Source organism: Bemisia tabaci, chromosome 4, assembly GCF_918797505.1.
Source record: "Bemisia tabaci chromosome 4, PGI_BMITA_v3".
Taxonomy (NCBI): domain Eukaryota; kingdom Metazoa; phylum Arthropoda; class Insecta; order Hemiptera; family Aleyrodidae; genus Bemisia; species Bemisia tabaci.
Window position 1 is genome coordinate 2,440,247 of NC_092796.1, and position 21,236 is coordinate 2,461,482.

The following is a 21,236-nucleotide window of genomic DNA, read 5'->3' on the forward strand; positions in this document are numbered from 1 at the left end:
AAGCAAACCGCGCAAATTAAGAGGCTTGGTTCTTGATTTAAGCTTAAATCTGATTGAATCAAGAGTCCTTTTTCTTGTCAATGTTTTCAAGAGTCTGGACTCTAGATCCAATGTGTTTTTTTCCAGTGCTTCCTGTTTTTTCTTTACAACAGAGAGAATGATTTCCTTGTGAAAATATTTCGAGCTAAGCGACAATATTGCAACGTGGCCGTGGATTTGGCGTATTTAAGCCTCGAAGGGCAGTATCCCTGGCGCGAGTGATGGAGCATTTATCAGACGGCGGCGTGATTAGAGGAGGGGGAGGGGGAGGGGCCGGGCGCGGGACAGGGTGTGAATTACTCACAAAACAATATCTATAACGGCAAACACCTGTGGCAGTAGTGGCAGCGCCAAACTACCCCTCAGTCTTCGTCCAGTGATGTCACAATGAACGATAAGCCGCGATAATCTTGTATTAACGCCAGAGAGAAACGGATACAAGTTCAATTACCAATTGTCACTTTAACATCCGCCTCTTAGGTATCGGTCAACTATTTTGGGTCGAGTTAAGGAACTTAAATCTCAGTGTGACTGTTCAAATGGCAAGGTGTGTAAGTCCATAGAGGAAAAATTCTCGATAAAGCGATTATCGTAGAACGGTGCTGAAATAGTGAATTATGAGATAGGCACAGACACCAAACTATCTCTGACTGGTCACGGGGCAAGGTCTCTAAGTCCATAGAGAGAAAATTCTCGATCAAGCGATTTCCATTGAACAATGTTAAAATATTGAAATTTGAGATTGGTGCAGACACCAAACAATCACTCAGTATCCCAAAAACTAAGTTAAGAGCAATTTACGAGTAGCATCGTGAATAAAGCATTCAATGCACGTTTGACAACTGTTGTATTCTGTCTATTGTGGTTTGAAAGAGAGCAGTGGAGGTTAGGAGTCGTAGAGCGCAAGGGAGTGCTGTAAAGCGACTTATATGTATGTATATATGTACTCTAGAAATTAGGCGTATTGTGATTGTAATCATTCAATTCAATAAAATTATTTTTGGAACTTTGGAGATAAACCCTATTTCAAAAATTTTGTCTCCTAAAAGACTGGTCTCCTTGATAATATGACAGAACGGACCCCATGTATTTGTAAATTTGATTTTTGAGATTTGTTTTGTGTAAACTGAAAAATCTAACTTGAAGAAAAAGTATGAAAATGAACGTATGCGTACTCATGACCAAAATAATGTTGTTAAATAAGGCAGCCTTCCATTGAATTTCAAATTGGTGTCCTTTTCCAATTTCACACCGTAATCTATACTGTCATCCTAGGAAAAATCCTCGTATGAACCTTCAGACGTTGCCAACCTTCCTCTAATACAATTCGATTTTTCTAAAAAAAAAAAAAAAAAAAAAAAAAAAAAAAAAAAAAAAAAAAAATGTAATATTTTTTCTCTGAATTTATCAGACAGATACAAACGCAATTGAATTTTAATTATCTGCAAATGTTCATTATTTTCCTTAAAAAGAAAGTATTTTACCGGGAAAAATGTGGCAATGTTGGCATGTTCACGCAGCGTTTGCCCGTGACACGACAATATATAAGTATACGCGTGCAAAAAACGCGTTTTACAATTATTATTGGCGCTCAAAAATAAAAGCGCACCGGAATAGAACTCATAAAAGAGGGCAAGGGGCTGTAAACATTAATTGCTCGGCAGAGCGATTTCCGTGTTTTAAATTGCTCGCAACTCATCGGTGTTTTTCAGCTGTCATTATCATTCGTGTTTTTTTGTTGGTGCAAGTATGCATATAATAACGAGCTTACGCTACTCAAATAACTGGGCGGAATTTGACAGAAAGGAGACGAGTTACATTTTGGGGGAAAAAAAATGAGTTAGGACTGTATTATTCAGCGTGACTGTGGTTATATATTTTCTCTAGTTTGTAAAACGAGGATAATTAATTTAAATATGAAAATAGGAGTTGAACTTTATCCTCAAACCTAACATATAATACAATTAATTTTCGAACCCGTTTGGACCGCGTTCAGCAGAAAGGAACCAAACTACATCAGTTATTGCCAAATTTAACCGGGAGTTTTAATTTTTTAGAAGAAAACATTTGCGCGAATTTGTTTGAAAATTTTAAGGAATTTGCTTCGTAATACGCAGAAAATGCAATGAAATTTGTACAAAAATCTGAACAACTTTTTTCACGTAAAAAATTAAACTGCCCAATAAAATTTGGCAATAGTTGATGTGAGTTGGTTTCTTTCTGCATAACACGGTTCATTCATCTCTGCTCCGACTTGATAAGGCATGGTTCATTTTTACTGAGCTTGCTCTATGGCACTTTGCGAAAAATCGTCGTTCCTCTGACGTAAGGGCGTGTTTCTATCTCAACAAGAGCCTCGAATAGCATAGAGTTATACGGAGCACAGGGTTCACAGGGAAATTAAGAAACCCTTTACGTCAGAGGAGCGACAAAATGGAGGTATTTCTATCAAACGGAACTATGTGCATTATGACGTGAGTCCTGTTGTACAGATATTCTTATGGGTCTCAGGGCTCATGTCTTAATACACATAGTTCCGTTTGACGGATTTACGTCCAAATAACCGCCATCCGGCCACAGTTCCACATCATCCTCCATTCCTTTAAAGAGTTAGCCCTCTTTAAATTTTTGTAAAATCCCTGGTCCACACGATTCTATAAGGCGTCGCCACCGTATGTTCCCAACGTCAGGAGAGCTCAAATAAAGCGTATGTTCGACCACATTTCTTCTGTCGTTTGCTTAACATGCCCATACCAGACCGTCTGAAGACACTGTTAGAGTCATCAGACTGATATTCTTGAAAATAACGTCATAATTCTGCCGTGCTTAGGAAAAACGCCGTGTAAGCCCTCAGGCGTTGCAAAATCTCCTTTGTCAAACTATCAATTTTCGGGATTTGTGAATATTTCTCATCCAATTTTACAGAGGATTTTGTTCGTAATTTGATCTAGAAAATCTAAAAATTGCAAGGACACATATTCACAATTTTCTCTAAAATTAAATCTTTTCTAAGAGGAAATTTGGCAACATTCGAATGTGTACACGGCGTTCTTCCTTAGGACGGCAGAATGGTGTAGAAACCTTGATGGTATTTTGGTTCTTAAATTCACTCTATGTGGAAACTGACAGTCAGAAGTTGGAAAACGTTGAAGTGTGAATTTTTGATAGGGTGATTAGGGTCTTTTAATCAGAACTATGTCTTCGTCTTCTGGAGAAGAATGCCAAGCATCATTTCTACCAAACGTGAATTTCAATTTCGGATTCTTCATGTACTTGGTTTTGCATTTAATTGGTTAATAATGCTGAAAAATCACGACAAAACAACCTCCGAACGGCAACGCGTCAACGCCCCTTTGCATAATGAAGTTATGAAGCATCAAAAGAGCGAGAACATGGCTTATGGTGGAAAGTCTTCAAAAGAACCTTTACTTCCTAAGTTTTCATTTTTTCCGTCTTTGTACATGTTGTGTGCAGTACTTATAATTCTTCCCACCTCGGCACTTGACTTTTCTTTGAGCTAAAGAGTGCAGGCACTTAATTTCCCCCTCCCATCGTCGTATTTCAGTTCCGTTTATGTTCCCGCTTCTCTCCGGCAATTCTTCCCTTGGCTGGCAAAAGATCGTAACTACGGTTTGAGATGAAACCGGGAAAGCATTGGGTTACATGGACAACAGGGTTCATCGTCGAGTAGTTACGTCCTTATGTCAGGAGGGCGACAAATTCATCCATTATGCTCCTTTGTAACTTTGAAAACCTGTGTTTGCCACCATTAATTCAATAAAATAATTATTTTGGCGCGACTTGTGGGAACTTGGCACAAAAATGGGAACTCACAAGTGATGAAAAATAAGCGGAAAGGCATGAGGGTGAGAGATACGGACCAATGTTTTGGGTGGGTTAAGAATCCTGTTTCTGAGTTAAACTTAAGGCACATCTTGCGTGTGCCCTGGTGGCAAAGAAAACATTCCTGATTAGATAATGTATTTTTGTATCTACTTGTATGCTTAAAAATTTGAAATCAGTGGCAAAAAACCTTAAGAGAATGTCTCGCCACTCCGGTTTACAAAACTGTAATAATTAGATTGCATGCACTGAACAAATTAGTCCTTTTTTTAAAAGAATCAAGCACCCGCAACGCTACTCCAAAGAAAAAACTTACGCGAACTAGAGTAAGTTATATAAGAGAGGAACTGGGAATGGTTCAGATTTTTTATGTCTGTTTTTTTTTTTTTTTATTTTTTTTTTTTTTTTTTTTTAAGTAGAATGTAGCTTTTCGTTCGCTTTTCATTCGATATAACTCTTACGCGGAGAATATATAGCTTTTTCTGTTGCAATGCAAATTCGTCCGTTTTTGGGAATATCAATGCAACATTGTTATTATTATTTGTTACTTTACAAAAATTATACAGTAACTGCGACCTGATAAGCAGGTGAGACCTTGAATCCACTTTTAACATTGTAAGAAAAAACGATTTTTTTTTTAACTTAACAGTTGACAAATTCAAATTTAAGGTTTTGAATATAGAAGAAGAAAAAAGTTCGTCCTCCAATTTCATCGAGTAGGCAACGCTAAAATCGAGATGCACACAAGGACTTAACATGAATCCCCATGGTTTGGTTAAACTTAAATTGTCCACCCTACTTGACGATTTCGTCTCCTTAAATTCGCCTTCAATAACGCAGTCTCATCATCGATATAATCTATGATGCAACTATTCGTGGTCCTAGGATGTCCGTGTTGCATAACCAAAAGATGGAAGGCGAACTGATTTGTTGTGCTGTCTTAATGGCGATAAAAGTATAGCATTTGCTCGCATGATATGGGTTCCTATACTAACATGTCGATAGCTGGATGAATATTCGACGGAGTGCAGAATAATTATTATTATTATTATCCACCCCCCTTTAAATCCGTGGTCTCTGGCATGTTTGTTACCTATGCAGCAAAGCTAAAGGCGAACTTCAAATGAACGATGAGTGAATTTTATTTTGAGGTCCTTAATATAGGTAGGTACGCAACACTTAAGACGGATTCGACTTGGTCGTATAAGCTTCCTCTAACAGCCTAAGAGGGGTAGAATGGCGTCGTGTAAACTGGCCCACGACCTAGATTTCAACTGAAAATGGCACATTAAGAACCTCGTAAAAATTACGTGAGGTTGAGAGTAACTTCACCTTTGACTTTTGAGAGAGTGCCAGGAGTAGTTCACATTTATTGTTGCACTTGTTTCCTCTCTTTTTAGCTTCTTAAATTATCAATTATTACCTAAGCTTTTCATCAGCTTAGGTTCAACCCACCCTCTTCCTTAGTCAAGCTTTTATTCGGAACGCTTAGACTAGCCTTTTTCTCGCCTTAGGTGCAAGGATTAATAATTAATGGGCCATACATAAATTATTTATGTATGGCCCATTGGACCCCGACTTGTGAACACACTGAAACACCGTTTAATAACATGTGCATTGCGCATGAACGGATGTACGCTAAATGGAACTATGAGCTAATGAAACACATAAAAAACAACTAGGTTTACGACAAAGTGTGCTTAGAAGCTCCTTTAGATTCGGTTCAATAATTGTACTCGGTTTATTAATTAATATCTAGTCCTAACAAAGCTAAACTCGCTCTAGAACGAACATAAAGCTCATCATAAGTGAAATCTGAAATTGTATGAGAGCCAAACTAAATACGAAAATAAATAAAAATAAGGCTATTGCAAACAAGTGATCATCATAGCTATGCTCAGCAAATTGACGGCAAACTTGGAATTGGCAATTTCTAAAGTAAGAGTTACAAAATCATGTGTTGGGACTATCAAAGCATACAGCGCGATGAGCTTTAGTTTTCGAGTGGCTATAACCATTCGAGCTCTTCAGTTAATTTGTTGCCTATCTAGCTATGTTTGAGGCGAACTTCAGGCGACAAAAACTCGGCATGAGTCAAAACATTAATGGGCTTGATCGTAGCACTAAGCAATGTTGACGTAAAGGTGCTACTTGATTTAAAAATTATATTGGCTCTTGCCCAATGAAATCGAATAAAAAAGTAGACATTAGTCGCACATTTAGGTTAAATGTGTTCTAATTTCCATACTAGCACAAAATGCCAGCTAATTTCCCTTAGATGAAGGTTTGGAAAAAATGTCGAAGCGATGAATTTTGTAAAAATTAATTCAATAGTTGCGTGTCTTAGTAAGAACTCACAGAAATCAACTTTTGTGAATCCAAAGCTAGTCCCCGGATCGTAGTGCGACAAGAAAAGCGGGCCGTTGGAGCAACCGCGCACATAAGCCGCTGACTGTGAGTGAAGCGGCTAGTCCGCCCATCGAACCTTTCCGTTTCCTCAACCAGGATCAAACTAGAGCAACTTTGACGGACTTAGTCCAGTCTCCATCTCGCACCCGGTACACTCGCAGTCTTGTCGGGGTGAGGGATTATTGCACGATTACAGCTCTACCCTACTTTGCTCCTGCGAACCGCATTGTTGCCACCGGCGGGCACAGTTATTACGGCCGTCAAAGATCCATTGTTGTTTATTATTTTTGTCAAAGGGACAGAGACTACGGCCTGATTGCTAACATTTTAAGTTTGTCAGCCGAATACGACAAGACGAGAGTTCCTCTACACCCAGAGTTACAATGCGTGACGGCATAGCTATGACATGCAAAGAGAGGGGGGGGGGGGGGTTTAAGGTGGGGTATGAACGAGAGAGAGAAGAAAGAGACGAAACTTAACCTAAATACATAAATAATCTCGAAAATCTTCAGTTAGAAACTACATACTTTAAAAGACCTTGCGCTTCTAACTCTCCAATGGTGTAAAAGTTACTTTCGGAGGTCAACACTCGATTCGCCTGATGAGGGCTGAGTTAAATGATTGATTTCGCAATCCTGATCTCAGTTGCAAAAACTCGCCTAGCTCATACCGACATTTATCATTCACCGTTAAACGAATTTTCTTGGATTTTTTTCTCAAGAAGTTGCTCATCAACCATAACTAGGCAAGAAGTAAGCAGGGACGACCCCGGCGGGCTGATTGTTGAAGTTAATAAACGAAGGTATAGACAAAGAAGACATAAGGAGTATGGAGCGACCCTCTCGGTTGAAGTTGGTGTTTCTTATAGACTAAGGGGGTGAATGATGGACTAACCATCGGGTCTCTTGTGGGTTGCCGTTAGTTAGTCTATTAAGTATAAGTCCTTTGTCCATTACAACTACTCGCCTCCACCAATAGAATCCTTCCATATCCTTTTTGTCTTCTTCGCCTATCGCTTTGTCTATCAATTTCAACAATCAGCCCGCAGAATTGAACTTTTGTCTCACTCGAATACAGTGCTTTAATTGTTAATACGGGATCTCTTAAATATAATAGCTTCGGTGTCTCCCGAAATTAAGCTCTGCAAACTTTTAACTTTATGCACAGTTTTCAGACAATGTACGCGATGTTCGTGACGATATACTTACCGACTACATACACCCAAGAAAAGTTCAGATACTCTTACAATGCTATTGCATCGCTTACCAAAAGTACGAGCACCTATCGATCAGAAAGAGAGCGTTCCGAAAAAGTAAACCAATGTGAAAGTTAATTTCGTTACATTTATATCCAGATTGGAAGGTCGGATTGTGTTCATTTGGCAACGACGCAAAAGCTGACAACTTCTGATTCCTCGTCCATAAGCGCTCGGAGAGAACCAACCCAAAAAGCTCTCCTAATCCTACCCTTGATCCGCTTTCAAATTTCTTGCAATTTCTCGCTTAACCCCAAATGGCCAGAAACTCCCTCCTTATCGGTTTTGTTTAGCTTCTCTCACTTTCTCCCAACATTGAGCGAGCTTGCAGTTTCCTTGCTCACAATTCTATCACTTACTTTAAATTATGCTTATTATAAACAGTCATTATGAGCTACTACACTAAACGAGAAAGAAAATATGATCATATTTAAGGAATATCACTGTTCCATTCGATCGAACGATTCAGTTTGTCAAATCTGACTTTCCATTCGCCAAACCGAATTTTTTGAGGCACGGTAACGCGAGTTGAACTTTGGGTTGAAGAAGCAAAATTTCCAAGAGGAAACAATTTTTACAACAGAAGCGTCTGTTTGCGGTGACAGTAGTTGAAGAATTATCAAATGGACGTATTTCTGTCAAACGGAACTATGTGCATCATGAAGTGAGCCCCGTTATGCACGTATTCTTATGGGTCTCAGGGCTCATGTCTTAATGCACATAGTTCCGTTTGATAGAAATGCATCCAAATCTGAATCAGTTGTTTTCAAAAGGGAACAAGTCCATTTTCGCATGAGCCTTGATGTGAAAGAAAAGACATGACTGAGACTCATCAAGAAATGGATCTGTTCCCTTTTGGAAACAACTGATTCAGATTTGGATGCATTTCTATCAAACGGAACTATGTGCATCATGAAGTGAGCCCCGTTATGCACGTATTCTTATGGGTCTCAGGGCTCATGTCTTAATGCACATAGTTCCGTTTGATAGAAATGCATCCAAATCTGAATCAGTTGTTTTCAAAAGGGAACAAGTCCATTTTCGCATGAGCCTTGATGTGAAAGAAAAGACATGACTGAGACTCATCAAGAAATGGATCTGTTCCCTTTTGGAAACAACTTTTGATTATGAGCCTTCACGATTCATTTATCCCGATACGCAAAAGTTCTGAGCCCAAATGTTAGCTTCAATGCACTACACAACTTTCAGAGTAAGAAGTAAAACAGACGAGTCCTTCAGATCTAAATTTTTTTGGACAGAAATGTTACTCTAGATTTGCATAAAATTCAGATGAAAGGTACTTTCGGAGATAACTCAAGTTAAACTTTGATCGAATCTTGCGTGTAAATACCAGGAGCCGAATTGCGTTGTTCCTTATTCCGCCGTACTTAAATATACGTAGGACGAGTTTCGAATGCACCTAAGTCCGGCTTAGCGCTGCTGATTGGCCGGTGGTGCGCTTTAGACTCATCGATGGATGCTGCATCTACGTGTAAAAGAGCTGACAAAATTAAGCCCTTGACGTACCACACATGAGTATCGGGATTTTTTAGAAATAATATAAGAAATGTCTTAAAATTCAGAAATTATGTGTCGGTAGGTCAATTGACTATTGAGCTTATCTCAAAAGTGCTGAAGATCCCCCATAATGACTCATAGATCAGGACGTGTCCGAGAACATGGAAAAAATGGATTGCTGATTTAAAAATTAAACTGTTACAAAATATGTCCAACATGTTTCAAACTTAAATTTTACAATTGTGAAAAGCTAATTTAACCACGGGGGTGGTTAAATTAGCAATTTTTCACTATAAAATCTACATCGAAACATGTCGGACATTTTTTCTACCTACAAAATAATTGTTAAATCGACAATATATTTTTTTCCCGTGAATGTTGAAACGCTGCCTGTGAAGAAAAAACAAGGAAGAAGAGCGCGGAAACAAACAAACCGGACCAAGAAGAGCGGAAGTAAGATACGGACACGGACAAGGACTGAATTATTGAACATGTTCAATATCACTTTGAGCGAAACGCGATACAATAGGTTGTGGGAGGGAATGGGGGTAGCAGACCGATCGGGCAGGTTGAAGGTACCGCTACGGCTATAAATAAGTGAGATGACACCCTCTGCTGCCAAATATAGACCAGTTTCGAAAATTATAGCCTTATTCTCGAAAAAGAGAGAAGACTTTTCGTCCAAAATAAATCCTCCATGGAGGAAGGAAACTCGTTTTATGGATTTAACGTCACTTCTCACGCGTTGGCAAACATGAGAGTCAATCACGGCTTAATTGAGAAGGTGTTTTGCGCGGGAGGGCACAAGAGTAGGGTGGGGCTCGGGTAGAAGTTGTTATGTTTATATACTTTAATATTTGTTTTTGAGTACTCTTTCTTTTTTTTAAAAAAAAACTTCTCTTTGAGAGTATATCCCTCTAGATGAGTGACGTACCAACTACAAATGAGGCACCGGATGCGAAAAAAGCACTTCTCGGTTGCAGAATTTCTATTACTAATTAATCCCTTGGCCTTGGAGAAGAATTTAATGGGTGCATGGTTTTGACAGAATTCTTTCCATAGAAAATTGTAGAATCATAAGGAATATTCAGTAAAATTTGTAGTAAAATGGATGCAATCACTTTCCTTACAATGAATGAAATATTAGAGGAGACTCTGTAACACTGCAACCGAGAAGTGCCCTTTTCGCATCCAGTGCCTCAAATGAAGGACTTGTAGGATAAAGCTCATAAGTGCAGTTTTGGGAAAAAAAAAATCGAGATATTAACGATTTCAAATAAAATTAGCCTTAAATGCATTCCAATTGTAATTTGTAATTCCAATTTGTAAGCAAGAAGTCTGTTTAAACTTGATTTCTACCATAAGAATTCATTTAATTCCAAAACTTTCCAACGTGTATTTCTCGAAATAGCAAAAACGGTAGGTAGCTAGACACTTTACCCAATTTTTTTACCCGATACCTAATTTGGCCAACAAATTCAAACCAAGTTCTTTGGATGTATTGCTCATGTAGCCCTTTTAGCACTACCACAAATAAGACTGACGGAACCAACATAACACGGAAACTCGGTAAGAGAAAGGACTCGAAAGGACTCACTTCAATGACGGTGCAGAGATACAACTATACGTGCTTGATGGATGTCCCTGTTGTATCTGCAAAATTGAAGGCGCGATGCGTAAACTTGCAATAATCCGCGCAACGCTGTCAATGAGGTGTCGCTTAGATTTGGGGAAAAAGGTAAAAAAAAGGCCCGATTACATCTCTTCGGCTGTTTTGCTCATACTATAGCCCTTGAAGCACTAATACAAATAAGAAAGCCAAGACAACAGACACACACAACGGACGGACCACGGACCAACGCAACATGGAAATAGAGCAAGGGAAAGGCGTGCGTTGATGACGGCGCAGGGATACAACTATTCGTGCTTGATGGATGTCCGTGTTGTATCTGCGCAATTGAAGGCGCTATGGCGTGAGCTCGCGATGTTCCGCTCCAGGCTGCCAATGAACTGGATTACATTTTGCAATAAGGAACCACTATCTCTCGCTCTCCCATGAAAGCACATATCTGCATAGGGAAACCATGGCATGTATGTTGTTTCTAAAATGGGCCAGAAATAGTGGTTCCTTATTGCAAAATGCAATCCAACTGTCGTTCTGGTTCGAGAAAAAGTTAAAAAAAAAAAAAAAAAAAAAAAAAAAACCCAATAGGTCTCTCCTATCTTCGGCTGTGATTTGATTTTTTCCATTTTTTTTCAATTTGATGTCTTATTCTTTTTTTAATATGTATTTGTAGACCATTTAAAGTTCGGATGTAGCGGCTCCATAAAACCCGCGGGCGCATGTTTTCAGCGATCCTCGGGTCAATTTGACCCGGCTTGGCCGTGTAAGGGTTACTTCCATAATTAGGCGAAATCTCAGCGCCTTTATCATTGCTTATAACTTGACTTAGTAAATTGTTGGTTCAAAAAGCATCGCACAAAAAAGCCATCTGGCATGGACCATAAAACCGTTGGACTAAACAACATCGGGTAAAAAGTCTAGCCACAAAAACTGCACTTACGCTCCTTGTCGCCTTATTCCTAATTTTGACTTTTACAAATTTCCGATTTTCTTTTTTTGTCTCCGTCAGTTAATTGATTTGTAAGGAAGAAGTGACTCAATTTAAAAGAGCTTTGCAATACACTTTTTCATTTTTATTGCAAAACGCAGCTCGTAGAGGAACTGGGTTTTTTTCAACTACTTCAGAGAGAACGTCGGGACATGTTTATGCTAAAACGGACTACTTGAAAAGAAGTTAAATCAAAAGGAATGATATGCATGCGGGGTTTACGTAATATAAGATTCCGTTTGATTTAATTCATTATTACATAATTCCTTTCACTCTAAGTGCATTTGCAGAGCTTTTGATATGTACGTGGGTGTTTCGTAAATTTACCTCGCACTTGATGCACATATGGTATATACGGTGAAACATTTTTCGACAATATCCGCATTCCAAAAGTGTTGGTAGCTGATATTATTTATTTATTAACTTTAATTAAATTTTAGCGAATACCGAAAACTGAGACCGGTAATCTCGGATCCTGCCGCAGATTTCTCCGGATGTGGATGCTGTCGAAAAAAATTGTATCAGGCAATTTGACTTTGTTCAAAAACGACACATCTGCGACGGATTTCCTTGGAGCTTCTTCGGATTGTCACGCATGCAACAAAATTTTTCCGTGCAAATTATTCACTATTCTCGTGAATTTTTTATGATCCTGGCATGGCTTCAGTTTGGCTATTTTATAAATCGACATAACCGCAATGGATTTCGGTAGAGTTGTTCTGTGCTTTTGTACACCGAACAGGATTTTTCCGCGCGAATTTTCCACTAACCCCTACAGTTTCTATTATTATAGTGGTACTGCTGGCTGCATCCTTGAAAAAGAAGTCACGAGCAGAGGATTGGCGGTCTTAAGAGGAGAGAGATGTGGAAAGAAAGCGGAAATAGGGAAAAAGAGGGAGAGAAGAGAGGAGCCTTCGACAGTCATGATAGATGACTTAGTAATATGTGAAGGTAGATGCGTTGGCACACTCAAAAAGAGCAGGGAAAGGGAAGCGGATAATCTCCCATACGTCACTCCTTTCCCTTCCAACGAGAGAGAAATTTTCGGCTTGTCACCATCGCGCACCTCTTGTCAAGTGCTTGGTGTCCTCGACGTATCGTCTGCGTTTTTCATGGGTGACGCGTAAAACGGAGGGGGTCGTTTTGAAGTATTGCGTGGTGTAGCATTTGGAACCCCCGGCCAGATTTTTTTTGGAAAAAATAAAGACTCGGTTTTGATTTTTCCTCAAATACATTTAACTACAGCTATATTAAGTCTCCTCTTGTTCTTCTTCGAAATTTGTTGATCCCATAGGATTTCATTTAACATCTCTGCATCCTTCTTTACGGGGGTGTTTTGTTCCTCGTTAAATCCGTCCTCTCCTCCTGGCTCAAAATTTTGTTGTGAAAATTTTAAATTTGCCAATTTCTAGTTACTTTTCTCACAGTTTGGTGTATAATGGATAAAACTCGATTCCGATCAAAAACAGACATTGCTGTGATGTCCAAACAAGAAACCGTACTTAATTGTAAAGAAAGCAGTATTCAACGTTTCGACAGAGGTGAGGAGGAATGAATTAACCCTAATTTTTCCAGTTGGCTTAATCTTGTCAAAAGTGAGCATAATCAGTAAGAAATACGCTGCAACCTGGCAGTAAGCACGCCGAAGACCGAGTTTCAATTGCAAATATCAAACGACAAAAGTCAGATCACCAGAAGAAACAATGCAACTCTCATCTATCGGCCTGGGATGATTTCGTCGCAATCACTTCTGAACTTTTGATTTTCAACCGAACGGCGATCTCATAAAAAACTCAATCTCCTATACGGTGACAGTCACCCCACCGCGCTTCGGAAAAACCACCTATCTTCGTGGGATTTTCCGTAGGATTCGCGCGGTTTGGCTCAGCACGGCAGATCGCTTTCTGGCATGCTATGGAGGCCCTTAATTGGAATTGTCACGAGATCCGCAATCGGTCAGTGGCTTGTCACTCGAACGCGGTGTCTCGCGAAATAAAAATCGCGTAACACTTATGAGAAACTTCGTGCACATACGTGGATTTAGTTTTTCAGAGCGGCACTGCAGGCCATCTACCTTCGTTTGAATATTGCATGGCCGCGGATCCTTTCCTTGACCCTTGGGAGTACCAATTTCTTGGCTTAGAGAAGGGAAAGCACGAGGGAAATTGTTCCCCTGTGTGAAGGTATGGGATATTTGAGGAAGATCGACTTATTTTTATCGGCGGCGTTGAAATGAGTTTATCTTTGTTTGGTTTCAATTCTATTTACTTGCTATAATGGGTTGAAATATTATTGGATTGGATATATTTCTAACATGTAGTAGAATTAATTACACTGCCTTGAAGGGAAATCTGCACTTAACTGGAAATCAATACAAAACTTATGATTAAATGAAAATACTATGAAATGTAGGATAAAGAAGTCTGTCGAATGGATGTCCGGACCTGCTAGTTCACATTTTTTCCAATTTTATTCTATTTTTTTTTTATGTTTCAACTATATCTGCATAATTTTGTTCCTTCAAACGGGGTCAGAAAGATTATAAAATTAAACGACGTACGGTATAGATGGTGGAACATTTTCTTGGATTTCGAAAGTCGCCGAACAACGGATCGAGTCAATAGGAGGGGTCGGACAAAATTCGGAAACTTTAAACGCTTATAACTCCGTTTACACAAAACTTTGAGGTTCTGAAAGTGGTTCCATTGGTTTCCTCGTGAAATTTTCTGCTAGAAACGCCCATTGAAGTTTAAAATGTGACGAAATAAACATCAACATTTGCGGTTTAAGTCAAAAATTGTATGTCCGACCTCTCGAATTGACTCGATCCACTGTGCGCCGTCTTTTCCCTAGCTTTTCTGGGAATCAGACTATACAATTTACTGACTTCTCAATGTTTTCCCGTTGGGCACGACCTATAAAAATTATTTAATATAATAATTTCAAACGAGCAGTCTTCTAAAATTAAAAAATACAATATTTTGGCTATAAGAGACAATTTCAAGGCTCTGCAGCACATTCATTCCGGATCCTTTCAGGATTGGGCCAAATTTTCCGACTTTTCCGGATTTGACTAGACATATAAAGGGCTTTGGCCCTGAAAATATCTATCGGTGTCTCATATGCTGAGCTCTTCCTCTTGAAGGCAATATTCCTCCAACGCTCTGAATTCCCTCTCACTATCTGACCACCCTGTAGAACTCTCTAAACCACGAAACACCTGGCCGGTAGCGGTCGAGAAAGTAAAGACACAGAGGCTCCCTCGTAAAAGTTCGGAAAGTTGTCGAGCCATCAGGAAAAAGCACCCTCGAACCCGGAGAATATGCAAACGAGCGCGAGACAAGAAGAGAAATGACCATCCAACTCGGCGAGACGCAAGATCATAGCCCTTGACTCGGGCCTTTAAGTAATATCCCGAAGCAAAGGCAGAGCGAATCTGCCGTGCTACAGAAGCTCGCCGTATGAACTTTCAGACGTTGCCAAATTTCCCAAGAAAAAGTATCAATTTACAGGCTAACCTGTCAATATTTTCCCATCACATTTTCAGTGAATTTTATTTGAATTTTAATCAAGAGCATCTGCAAATTTCAAGGAGGAATATACGTAACTTTTCTCGCAAAATAAGTATTTATAAGGGGAACTTCGGCAACGTCCGAAAGTTCACACGGCGTTTACGGCGGAATAGGAAGTCGCGGGCATCGGAGGAGGAGTTGAACTTGGGCCATTCATCTCGTATGCGCCTGTAAATATTGACACAGCCCCTCCCCGGCGGGGGAGGAGAGGGAAGGGGGGAGCGAGGGGATGAAATTCATCAAGCAAAGTGTACGTGTATATCTCGCATGACAGTTCGTAATCCATCAAAGTGTTACCCCTTGTAGTCTCCGATGCGGCCTGCAGCCTCTGCCTCAATTTGCGGTGTCGCCCTTGCTTCGGTTTTTTGAAGTTTCGTACCAACTACGAAACTAGCGTCGGGGACCCGCTTTCCACCCACACTGCTTTGCTATCGAAGAGAGCAGTCGCTGTAAATTTCAAGTTACCAGAAAATCGACCCAGTCGCGCCCGAGCGGGAAAAATCCCTGCAAAGTAACTGCCGTGCTGGTTAGAAACGACGCAGAGTGGATCGAGTCGATGGGAGAGGTCGGGGAAAATTTGGAAACTTTAAAAGCTTATAACTCCGTTTATACAAAACTTCGAGATTTTAAAAGTGGTTCTATTGGTTTCCTCGTAAAATTGTCCTCGAGAGGCACCCCTTAAAATTTAAAATGTGACGAATAAAACATAAAAGAGCCTTATGCAAAAACGGCCAAATTCCCCGTAGCTCCGATAATTGCTTCCATTTTTTATTATGCTATTTTACCATAACAAAGGGCCCCGTTTCTGATAATTTCAAGTCCAAAAAAAAATTTCCCGCGCTTTGGCGGCGTTGCCAAGTTGCAACCTTAAAAATTCGATAACTTTTGAACCAATTTCAGAGTTATTGATCTGCGGTTTGCGTTGAAATTCTTTAAAAATTATGAACTTTAGTTTTATGTATGGTTTTTGGATAAAACGTAACATTAAACTTATGATTCACCTCTTTTTTGGATTTTTGATCCGTCGAATTTTACGTGTTCGTAAATGATTTTTGATCCGTCGAATTTTACGTGTTCGTAAATACCCAAAAAAGCCATTGTTTGATCTTAAAAAAAAATGTGTCCAATCGATTTCTCGTCTGATTCCGCATCTATCGATATGTCATACTTGGCGGGGAAACGATTGGTATAGAAGTTATGACCATTTTTATACGCGGGTTTCGACGCGCCGTACCCATTACGCACCGTTACAGCCGTCCTGGGTTCCTCGCCACGTGGCCTATAGCGACTGGTTCATCGACTTAACTCAACTTTTTAGTTTCAACTGACTTACTCAAGAGATAATTTTTAGTAATAAAGTTTTTGTGCCCAGTGATTTGTTGTTCTAACCCATAGTTAATAGCCAGTTCTAAGTGTCAGAGACCATCCAGGCAAACGAATAATGTAGAATAAGAGAAATATTACTTTTGTTTGAATTTCACGAACACCAGTTTGAAATAATCGTCTTTAACTTTCGCAACCTAAAACACTGGCTGATATCAACATTACCATTTTCGACTTATTCTACTTATTCCGTTTGCCTGGTTGGTTTCTGACAACGCAGAACTGGCTATTAACTATGGGATTAGAACAACAAATCACGGGCACAAAAATTTTATTACTAAAAATTATCTCTTGAGTATGTCAGTACAACTACAAAGTTGAGTAAAGTCGATGAACCAGTCCTATAGCCACGCGCGAGGAACCCAGGGACCGGCTTAACGTGCGTAATGGGTACGGCGCGTCGAAACCCGCGTAGAAAAATAGTCATAACTGTCTATACCAACCGTTTTCCCCCGCCAAGTCTGACATATCGATTGATGCAGAATCATACGATAAATCGATGGACCATATTTTTTTTAAGATCCAACAATGGCTTTTTTTGGTATTATGACACGTAAAATTCGACGGATCAAAAATCCAAAAAAGAGGTGAATCATAAAGTTTAATGTTACGTTTTTATCCAAAAACCATTCATAAAACAAAAGTTCCATAATTTTTAAAGAATTTTAACGCAATACGCGCAGATCAATAACTGCTGAAAATGGTTCAAAAGTTATTCGAATTTTTATGGTTGGCAACTTGGCAACGCCGCCAAGCGCGGAAATTTTTTTTTGGACTTGAAATTATCCAGAAACGGGGCCGTTGTTATTGTAAAAAAGCATACTAAAAAATGGAAGCAATCGGAGCTACGGGGGATTTGGCCGTTTTTGCATAAGGCTCTTCGTAGTTTCAGTCAAAAATTTCATGTCCGACCTCCCTATTGGACTTGATCTACTGTGGGAATTATGAACATTCGAATTTTGCCGAATTTCCTTCCAAGAAATATTAAATTTTGAGAAAAGTTGTTAGTTTTTCCCGCTTGAAATTTTCAGACTTTTTCTATCAGATTATGAGCTAAATGCTCTGAAAAATCCGAAGAGAAATATTCATAAATTTTCCTGAAAATTCGAACTTTATCGAAGGAGATTTGGCAACGCCTGATGGCTCATACGGCGTTCTTCCTAAGCGCGGCTGAAAATGCCTCTTTCTGAAGGGAACTTAGGGATTTTGTTCAATTGTGGCCAAAACGATACCTTATTTTGACACAATCTCCCAAAGAAAGTTTTAGCCTGAATTCAAAGCTCGTTGTGGCAATGCAGCGTTGCGAAGTTTACATTTTTATAAGCACATGCAAGTCGCTTCAAAGTACAATATTGTCACGTGTCAATCTGACCACAACCCTTCGGGAATCAAGTACCTCAACATTTCTGTATCAATCCCATCTCTCCCCTCTGCTCCTTCCTTCTGCATTTGGGAGTTACTATTTTCATTGGTGACACAGCAGAGATAGAGGTGACAGTGATCCTGTTGGGTAAAGCTCATAAGAAATCTTGTAGGGTTTACCGTACTTAAAAGCTATTATAGCTAGGATCTTTGCGACCATAAAGTTCGTTGCTGATTACCATACTCATATCATTGTCGCTCAAACTATACTTTTTTCCTCAGTATACAATAGTCCTCTCTAAGATAGGAAACGAAACAAAGTAAAGCCAGTGTAGCTAACATACAAGAATCACCTCTGACTAATCTGAAATAGACAGATATTATCATGCTCTTTTAATGAGATATTTGTCACATACCTCGATGATGGGATTGGCGTCTTCCTTCATCACTCCACGACATACAACATCTGAAACAATCGCAGAAAAAGTAAGTGAAATGCACTTTGTAAATATAAGAATGAATCACGCCTAGGGTGGTATGCCAGTCTTGGCCTAGGGCATTATTTTGTCTTTGAGTAGGAAGCTTTAATATGAGTTAAAGTACATTAAACTGAGAATTACTATCGTGTGGTGTTTAGTACAATTATTTGATTTTTTGCAGTTACAATATAATTCAACAGAAAACAAATCCTTTCATATGAAATAGTAATGTACGAAATGAGTTTGATTTCGTCGCAAGTTGATCTATGTGATACTTTATTCATATCATAAACTTAATCCGCATAGAGACGTGAAGTAGGCAAAGTCAAAACATACACGGATTTTTTTTTCAATTTGCCTCTTAAAACGATAACACAAACAAGAAAATAAGGTTCTCTGTTCTGCAAAAATAGTGAAGCAACAAAAGCTCAACAATGAAGTAAAAGCAGCAGGCCGATAACGAGTATTGAAATTTTGTGTTTGCCGGCCGGGAAAGATGACGTAGTTTAGAAGGCGTCGTGTGATTGGTCGGCTGTGTCTTATCGATGCTTTGTTGTGCCTATGTTAGTATAGGTGAAATCAACGACAAGCTAAAGGCACTTCTTGAGTTTCCGACAGTAAGTCGCGTTCATTATACCAGACATAGGCATGACCCAGGGATAAGACATAGCCGACCAATCACGTTAAGCCATTTGACCTATGTCGTCTATCTCCACCCGACTAACACAAAATTTCAATAAACGGTCTGCTGGGCAGTGTTGATGGGGGAATGAAATGAGTTGAGCCAGAGGCACCTTTACTAGGTTTCACGTTGCTTACATGTCCTCTCACGTTACGTACTTTCTCAAAATAACTAAGCAACATAATACTTTAAAAATCTATTGACTTATATCCCCTTGTGATTGCACAAATTTCCCTTGTGATGCACAAATACAATGTCAAAGCAGGATGTTGCTTATTTACTTGTTGACGTGAAAAAGAAATTGCGTACGTAAATCTGGCAAAACGTAATGAATTCAGGCTGATCGTGGTTTGATGCGTCCAATTAACGTTCGTGTTTAAGTCTGTTTTATTTTTGCGTCGAAGCAACTAAATCTAGGGATGATGAACCGCCACGAAATAAGTTGGGGGAACTTTAGGGTCAAATTTTAACGAGTTACTGTTCCCAGCAAGCTGTCACCCTGCTTCCACGAGGCCGAACACCGCGATGAGGAGCTGGATTTACGGGGATGAAATTGCGCTGACGTCACGAAAGGCGTGCGTAATACCGAAAGTTCGGAAAGAGTTGGAGGATGTAAAAAAGAACCCTCCGTTTGTTCTCGGGGAGGCTTCGAGGGGAAGAAGATCAAGATGCCACGCGCGGTTAACAACAACCCCTAAATAGATGCAGCAATTAAAACGCGAACGGGTGATTGGGCGGTAAGCTGGAGCCGCTGCCACATCGCATCCTTCTTCAACCCAACCACGTCCAACGAAAGCCACCCCTAACATCTCACCAAAAAGGAAAGTAGGTATTTGAAAAACGTTTGATTTTTTCTCTTTAATAAACACATTTTCCGAAAAATAATCAACTAATGCTCTTAAGCAACTACTCATAGGAAACCTCTTTTGAAATGTTCAAAATATGTTTTTTTTTTTTTTTTTTTTTTATAGTTGATTTTAAACATAAAAAAGTAGATATTTGTAGGTTGGTTAAAAAAAACACATTTTTAACAATTATTTGAAAATGTTTCCCTCAGCCCCCTAACCCAGCACCAGCGACCCCCCCCCCCCCCACCACCCGCCCGTGTGAACACTATTGCCGCACCGTTGCGTGATCAAAATGTAAATCAAAACCTATGATAAGTGTATAAATTTAAGAAGAATGAGAAATGATCTGAATAATGTGAAATCTACCTGCCGAAGTTTAGGCATACATTTTTTATGTATATTTTACCTTACATATTAAAGGAGCAAATCGCCGTGACAGGTAGGGGGCATGGGGCATGCGCATAATCTCTTCTCTTAAAGAATTTTTAAAACAATTTTGTGAAAGAAAGTCTAATTTCCCTCAACACTTTCTAAAAAATGAGGGGTGGCAATTTTTAAACACAAAAATCGAGTCACATATTTCTGCATGTTTATTTTCGACAGTTCGTCACGCCTGTAATGCCTCTCCTTTTAAAACACACGGAAAAAATTGAATGTTGCTTTAGCATTTATGATGTCCAAAAAATGTGTGACAAGTATGAATGCTGATTTTACAATAAAAATTGCTGTGATAACTACGTCCGCGATTGAATGAATAAATTCAATGTTAAGTTATCATTCTTTTTTTATGTAAAATCAGCGACATTTTTTATTAACAGTATAAATGCTAAATCAACATTCAATTTTTTCCGTGCATATTATCGTTTAGAAGAGTCATTTGGTGCGCAAATATTATTACTCCCCGATCGCGTATAAAATAGGAACTTTGGATCGATCTGGCACAGTGAGCGGCAGGAAAGAAAAGGGTGGTGCGTGATTATGAAGGACAAATTGAGAAATGAGGGGGCTGGAAATGAGCCGACCGGAAGAATGAAGAGATAAACCGATTAGAAATTAATTTGGGGAGAGAATGACGGAGTTATTATCAATGGGGCTTTTACAGACGGGAATGGCTTAGGCGACGACAGCGAAAAAGTTTTGCTTTTGAGGCGAAAATATAAAATGATGCGTGGGGAGGATAGCCACGTGACAGTTCTGAGCTTTCGCAAAAAAACACTTGAATGCTGAACACAAA

General features: G+C 39.4%; 1 protein-coding gene across 1 annotated transcript in view; it reads right to left on the reverse strand.

The window, feature by feature from the left end:
• bru1 (bruno 1) overlaps positions 1-21,236 on the reverse strand; it is a 554,208-nt gene that overhangs the window by 494,776 nt on the left and 38,196 nt on the right. Inside the window, exon 2 of the mRNA XM_072299144.1 lies at positions 18,410-18,459. The gene's annotated coding sequence lies outside the window, so the exon portion shown is untranslated. The remainder of the gene's footprint in view (positions 1-18,409; positions 18,460-21,236) is intronic.